Consider the following 7,612-nt stretch of genomic DNA (forward strand, 5'->3'; position numbering starts at 1 on the left):
TTTAAGAGGTTGATAGAAGTCAGACCACTCTAGTCTTGTAACCTATATAAGAATTTTTATCTTTATCTACGATATTATTTACTCTGCTAGTGGAGAAAATGGTTGCATGATGCCATAGCTCTCCATTCCTCTCACCTACACCCTCTCAGCAAAGGCTGATTGTTGCCCACTTATTTTTATGGGATTTGAGGCAAGGTAGAAGAGTTTTAAGCTCTTTGGGATGGAAAAAATTATTTCACTCTTAGAGTCTCAGCTGTAAATGAGATTTCTCCTTCTAGTGTACCGTGACATTGCCACAGTAACACCATTAGACACCCTCTGGCAGCAGGGCCTCAGAACCCTGCTGTTAGTTTCTTCATGTCCGAAGTCACATAAGCCACTGGTCTTTCACCTTTTGGATTATGCAGATCACATTTTAACCTGAAAAATACCACTTCTACTTGATATTAGTTAATATCTCTAAAATTAATGACCCAATCCCGTTTACACTGGCACCAAAAAACCTGAAATATTTAGGTAAACATTTAACAAAATATGTACTAGGTCTATATAAGAACAACCACAAAACTCTGATGAGAGAAATTTAAGATTTAAATAAATGGCGAACTATCCCATGTAACTAGATTGAAAAATCAATATTGTCAATATATCAAATCTTCCCAACTTGATCTATAAAGTCAATGCAATCTCAATCAAGGGATTACTGATCCCAGAAAGTTATTTTATGTATATCAATTAAGTAATTCTAAAGTTTCTATGGAAAGTCTAAAGACCCAAAATAACCAACACAATATTAAAGAACCTAATGGGAGGATTGACATTACCCAACTGTAATACTTACTATAAAGCTACAATAATGAAGACAGTATGGCACTGGCACCAAAAAAAATTGACAAATATACCAATGGTACAGAAGAGAGAGCCAAGAAATAGGCTCACACAAATATAGCCAGTTGATCTTTGACAAAGGAACAAAAACAATTCAATGGAGAAAGGAGTCTTTTCAACAAGTGGTACTGGAACAACTGGATTTCCACATGCAAAAGGAAAAAAAAAAAGCAAATTTAGCCACAAGTTTATATGTTTTACAAAAATAAATTCAAAATGGGTTATAGGTCTAAATATAAACCCAAAGTAGACAACTCTTAGCAGATAACATAGGAAGAAATCTTGGTGACTGGGAGCTTGGCAATGACTATTTAAAAACAGCAAAAGCACAATACCTGAAAGAAAAAATTGAAAAATTGGACTTCATTAAAATTAAAAACCCCTGCTCTGTGAAAGACACTGTTTAAAAGAATGAAAATATGAGCCACAGACAGAAAAACCCTTTACAAAACACGTATCTGATAAAGGACTGTTATCCCAAGTATGTAAAGAACTCTTAAAACTCAGCAGTTAGGAAACAAACAACCCAATTTAAAAATGAACAAAACATTTGAACAGACACCACACTAAAGAAGATATATAGATATAGATATATAGTGAAAAAAGTATATGAGAGAATGCTTAACAACTTACATAATAGGGAATTTCAAATTAATACAATGAGATACCACTATATACCTGTTAGGATGACCAATATCCAGAACACTGAAAACACAAAATGCTAATGAGGATATAGGGCAGCAGGAACTCTCATTCATTGTTGGTGAGAATGCAAAATGGTACAGCCCCTATGGAAAAGAGTTTGCCAGTTTTTTACAAAAATAAATGAACATGGTTTTACCAGAGAACCTAGCAATTGCATTCCTTGGCATTTTCTCAGATGAGCTGAAAACTTATGTCCACACAAGGGTCTGTCCATGGTTGTTTATAGAAAGTTTTTCATATTTGCTAAAACTGGGAAGCAACTGAGATGCCCTCCCGTAAGAGAATGGATAAGCAAACTTTATGGTGTATCCATACAATGAAATATTTTTCAGTGATAAAAAGAAATGAACTTTCTCCAAGTGACGTATTTCACTCAGCATAATACCCTCCAGGTCCATATATAAAAAATAGTGAAAGGGATTATAGAGGAAAGGAGAGAAAATGAGTGAGAAAAAATCAGAGAGGGTGACAGAGCATGAGAGACTCCTAACTCTGGGAAATGAACAAGGGGTAGTGGAAGGGGAGGTGGGTGGGGGAATGGGGTGCGGGGACAGGGTGACTGGGTGACGGGCACTGAGGGGGGCACTTAACGGGTTGAGCACTGGCTATTATACTATATGTTGGCAAATCGAACTCCAATAAAAAAAAAAAAAAGAAACGACCTTTCAGGCCATGGAAAGATACAGAGGAATCTTAAATGTATATTGCCATGTGAAAGAAGCCAATTTGAAGGGGCTAATTACATTCCAACTGTATGACATTCTGCAAAAGGCAAAACATAAAGGCAATAAAAATCTTAGTGGCTTATGGAGAAGAAAGGAGGGATGGATTGGTGGAGCCCCAAGGATTCTTAGGGTCATGAAACTATTCTATATGATACTGTAATGGTGGTTATATGTACGCATATACATTTATCAAAACCTGTGGAATATATAACACAAAGCATTAGTCCTAATGAGAACACACAAAGTCCTAATGAGAACTATGGACTTTATTTAATAATAGTGCATCAATATTGGCTCATCAACTGTAACAAGAAATTAACAACAGGGGAAAACTTGAAGGGGAAGGGCCAGGAGGTATATGGGAACTCTGTACTTTCCACTCATTTTTTCTGTAAATGTAAGACCACTTTTTAAAACTGTGTGTTAATTTTAAAATTAATAAGCATCACTTACACTTGAGAAATATGAGTACATATGAGTAAAATATACCTGTCTTTTATAGTCTCTAGACAATCTTTTTTTCTTTTTTTCTCTAGACAATCTTGAGCACACACTGATTCAGAGATTCTTTTGCAGTAACTCCACAGGCTTAATAGAATCCAGGATCTGGGAACCATTGCTGAGGAAGTCATAGACATTTCTCAATTAATGAATGAAAGCTGCTCCCTTGGAAGAGGAGGAGAATGCTAACCACAGGTCAGTGCTGTTGACATCAAATCTCTCTAGATTCTAGGAGACCATAATACCTTTCTCATCATATAGAAGGGAGGAATAAGTAAGAGACTATGTGTAAAAGCATCTAGCATGGTACCTGGCACATGGTAGCTGCTCAGTAAACATTAACCAAATTGGAATCTGGTGTTATAAATACCAACCATCAAGTGCTGGACTGGATTGGCTCGCATCCAATGTCTCTTCCATTTGGATTTGTGACTCAGGCTCCACCCCCTTTTTAATACTTTGGCACCTCATTTTTATTCTAGGCCAAAAGTTTTGTCACTATAAGACTGAGTGTGGGGAAGAGCTACAAATAGCATTAGGAAAGATCGTGGGATGGCACACTATCTGAACCACACTCTCCAGTTTGGCCTCATGTCCCATTTTGTCATATGCTCCTAAAGTATGAGCTCCCAAAGGCAGAACTTTGGAGTGATTCAATATATCTCAGTGTTGAAGAAGAAACTAAAGCCTGACCTGTCTCTCCATAGTGATATAGCACCTGAAAAAATATTAAAGGGCACTCCAAAATCACGGTATTCTGGAGGAAAGAAATATATATTATGGACAGCAAAGTTTTAGCTGCACTTATTAATCCACAGTATGTATTCATTCAGCTCCAGCTGTGTGAAAGACACCAACTGTGTCACATGTTGAGCTAATTGGCTCTAGTCTATGTGATGAAAATGTCCTTTTCATGCTGTTCCTTGTAAACTTGAGTACACAGAGATCTAACCGTTCTCACTCTGCTCTACCTCTAGTCCTAAAGCCTCTACTTCCCCTATTTCTTGGTCAAAACACCGATTCTACCTCTGGAATGGTGAAAGGCCTGTTAACAGTGCCATGAGAGAAATTAAAGGAACTGAGAAGTTTAGGCTGGTAATGAGAGAACCCACTAGAAATGATCCTTAATTTTATAGATCTGAAGGACCATCATAGGGAAGGAGGGTTGGATTTTGTGTGTGTGTGTGTGGAGCCAGAATTAAAAAACAGTTCTGGAAGTGACATTGTCATGGATGACTTCACTGATGACTGTCACTGATGTCAACTCAGCCCGAGAAAGTACTTTTTAACAGTGAGAAGTTTCCAAGTATGAAATAGACTGTATCAATAGAGTGTGTGCTCCCCATTACTAAAATGTATTAAGAGGTCAGTTGATCAACAGAGAGTTTGTAAAGGAGATTTTTTTTTTTTTTACCAAAATTAGAAGGAGTGGGGCTAATCTTAATGACTTTACCTTTCACTCCAAATTTGTTTTTATGAACGTTGGTTGTGTCCGTTGATACCTGCATTACAGATTGGATAATTCTCTACTTCACTTCTTTTTTATCTACACATTGCTAGAGTTTAGACTGTGCTTTCAATTACATTAACTCCTCAGGACTCATATTGAGAAAATTAATAGGATTATTACATTCATTTAATAGTTGAGGAATCTGAAGAAAGGAAAGGCCAACAGAAGCAAATCAATGATAAAATCAGAGGAAATTATCAGACGCTGATGGGGTTCTATACTCTTCCTACCATGGAATCACAGTTCAAGAACATTCATCTCATTCTCAGAATGAAGAGATGAAGAGTATCAGAATCCAGACAAGAAAGGTATGTTTTCTGAGGGGGCTAAGAAGCTGTCACTGATATCCAAAATTGGGCATGACAGAAAGCAGAAAACACTGAGTCTTTGAAAGGAATGGATCAGCTTCTTCTCACTCACATAATGCTCCAGGATGAGATGATGCTGACCATGGACCAGGTGTGGAGCAAGGCTTTTGCCTCAAGAGTGGGAAATAAAGAAGAGAGAAAGTAGTAGTCTACAAATGATGTGAAGTCAGAAAGTCCCAAAGAATGGGCAGGAAATCAAGAACCACTTGTTTCTTCCTGTAAGAATGTGTTGCATCTGGGAATACAGTCAACTGTCCCCCAAAGAGGGTACAGATTGAACAAACAGAGAATTCCCAAAGGCTGATGAAGGGATTAACTCCTGTGTAATAATATTGTTGTGTTCTTCTCCAAGGTCTTTCATCTGTAGATCTCAGCAGAGTTTGAAAATATCAATTAAATGTTACAACATTCCTTTGAAGTGAGTATTACTAGGTCCATTTTCCAGACAAGAAAACTGAGAGTCTAAGGGGCTTGCCAGGGGCTACTCAACCAAGATTCTAGGAGGCCAAGTGCTTCCGACTTCACCTGTGCAGAGCTCTGGGTCTCACAGAGAGAGAGAGAGAGCCTGAGACAGTCTGCCAAAGTTGTTCCCAGGCTCTGAGAAGGAAGACCCTAAAGAAGTATTCCCCACAATGCTTCACGAGCTCCGTAGGACTTTTCCCTTGTCAAAGGGACTGGCTCCAAGAACCGCAAGACTCCATGAATCATTTCTCAGCCTTCTAGTGGGATGTCATTTCTCCTCTTCAAAGCTGTCAAAAACCATTGTTGTTGCTTCTTTTATGCTCTACCTTGGGTTATAATTATTTATGTTGGCATCTGGTTTTTCTCTTAAGACTTCAGACAAGGATCTTACATTATCCCTTATGCTTGGTACATAGTACAAGATAATAAGTAAATATTTTTTTTTACTTTATTTGAAGTATGGTTGGTAGGGGGCACCTAGGTGGCTCAGTGGTTAAGCATCTGCTTTTAGCCCAGGATATGATCCCAGGGTCCTGGGATCGAGTCCTGCATCAAGCTCCCCACAGGGAGCCTGCTTCTCCCTCTGCCTATGTCTATGCCTCTCTGTGTGGTCTCTCATGAATAAATAAATAAAATATTTTTAAAAAATGCAGTGTGGTTGGTGGGAAAAAGTCAGAACTGCAGACAGCTTCTGCAAGGTGAAGGATCAAATTGATAACATTTATTTTCCCCAGAGACAACAATAAGGCCTGCCTACAACCCATATTCTCATGTGAATAAAGAGACTTCTGGGTTTTCATGACTTCCAAAATCTCTATTTTTACCCTAGGAGTCAAGATTCAATTGGGATGTCCAAGCCTGTTCAAAATTCAGGGAAGGGGCCTCATGGAGGGCCGAATATGTGGTAATCATATCTGGTAATAACAGACTTTTATATGGGCATCATGTTTTACAATTTTTATGAAACATTTTTATAAGTACTTTCAAATTTGGTTCTATTAAGACAGTATACAGTGGGCAGTAGGTAGGTCATTATCTTATTTTATTGACCAATTTGATCAATAAAAATTGTCTGCTCTCAGTCACACAATTATTAAATAATAGAACCATGGTAGGAACCAAGAAACCTAGAGAAAGAGAAGAATGGACAACTCTCTATAGTCCACAACTTCCTTTCCCTTTTGGCCTTTCAATACTGGAATTTTCTTTGTGCTTACTTCTTTGAGCACCTCTGATGTTTGCAACCTGTGTCTCAGCAAGGTCCATTCTAATCCACTTGTGGTCCTTTTAAGCCCTCATCACCCTTTGGGCAGTGTCTCTCCAGCTGGAAATTCAAAGCTCACCTGAACATGATTTGATTTTCAAGGAAGGGTGGAACAGAAGGTGCGATTTTGCTGCTTGAGGAACCCATTCCAAAAAAGATGAAAAGGAAGAAAGTCTCCATAAGAATTGTCATTTAAAAATATTTGGAAATTTTGGTCCAGTTGACCAAGCCCAAGATAGAGACACTCAAGAGTTTGGTTATAGTCCATGTGCCACCAACCAACTGTGAGTCCTTATTTTCATTTCACAGATATTTAATGGGCACCTACTATATGCTAAATATTGTGCTAGGTGCCAGGGATACAGAAGTGAAAAAGATTTGTTTCTTGCTCTCAAGGAATGAATAGTGTATTAGACAAGACAGACAAGCAAGTAGACCAAAACATTACAATATGATGTATACTTTTATGAAGATGTAACACTTCTGAGAATCTTCTCAGAAGAGAAAATCCAAGCCAGTTGTTGACCCGTTCTGAGTGCAGGGCACCATGGGACTGAACAGTTTGCACAAAGCCCATCCTGCCAACAGAGATCCTTGGAGTTGTATAGTTTCTCTCTTGGGGGGAGTGTGAACACAAGTAGGAATAATTAGTGGTGCAGAGATGGAGTCTAGCAGACACCCAGGAGTGAGCTGAAACCACCAGACAGGAGGAGTCGTGGGACAGGAGAAAGGTAGAGTAGGAAGGCCATCAGACGCTGCAGGAAGAAGTACTGGCCACAAGGACAAGCTAAGGTACAGGGGTGCCCACGACGGGAGGAGCAGCAGTGGGCCTCCACGGGCAGCGGGATGGCCAGAAGTCACGGCTGCTGTTTTGGGAATGACAGCCCACCTTTCCTAATAACCTGAGACCCAGGCTCAGAGTTACCAAGAGGCCTTACTCTTAATTTCTCCATCATACTCAACTCCCGTAACCTGAGATAAACAGCATTTCTCTGACTCTGGCAAACTGGACAGAATGAATCCAAATATATAAAAGTGTTTTACATACTTATAAAACACCATGCTTTATGCAAGCGAGACTTGCAGCTGAAAGACTCCACTAGCAGCCAAAACAAAGACAAAATTAGTCTTGCAGGTGGGTGAGGATGTAGGCATGGGCTACTCTTGACTGTGCTGTCTGCACCTTTCA

The 7,612-nt window shown here is 39.0% G+C and overlaps 1 long non-coding RNA gene across 4 annotated transcripts in view; it reads left to right on the forward strand.

The window, feature by feature from the left end:
- LOC144302576 (uncharacterized) overlaps nt 1-5,763 on the forward strand; it is a 31,147-nt gene extending 25,384 nt beyond the window's left edge. For 2 of the 4 annotated variants that reach the window (XR_013369493.1, XR_013369490.1), the window contains 2 exons: nt 2,895-3,014; nt 4,463-5,763. This is a non-coding gene — a long non-coding RNA (uncharacterized LOC144302576). Of the gene's footprint in view, nt 1-2,854; nt 3,015-4,462 lie in introns of all 4 variants that reach the window. The other 2 variants (XR_013369492.1, XR_013369491.1) reach the window with 2 other exon arrangements.
- The last annotated feature ends 1,849 nt before the right edge of the window (nt 5,764-7,612 follow it).

Source organism: Canis aureus, chromosome 31 (genome assembly GCF_053574225.1).
Source record: "Canis aureus isolate CA01 chromosome 31, VMU_Caureus_v.1.0, whole genome shotgun sequence".
NCBI classification, from domain to species: Eukaryota; Metazoa; Chordata; class Mammalia; order Carnivora; family Canidae; genus Canis; species Canis aureus.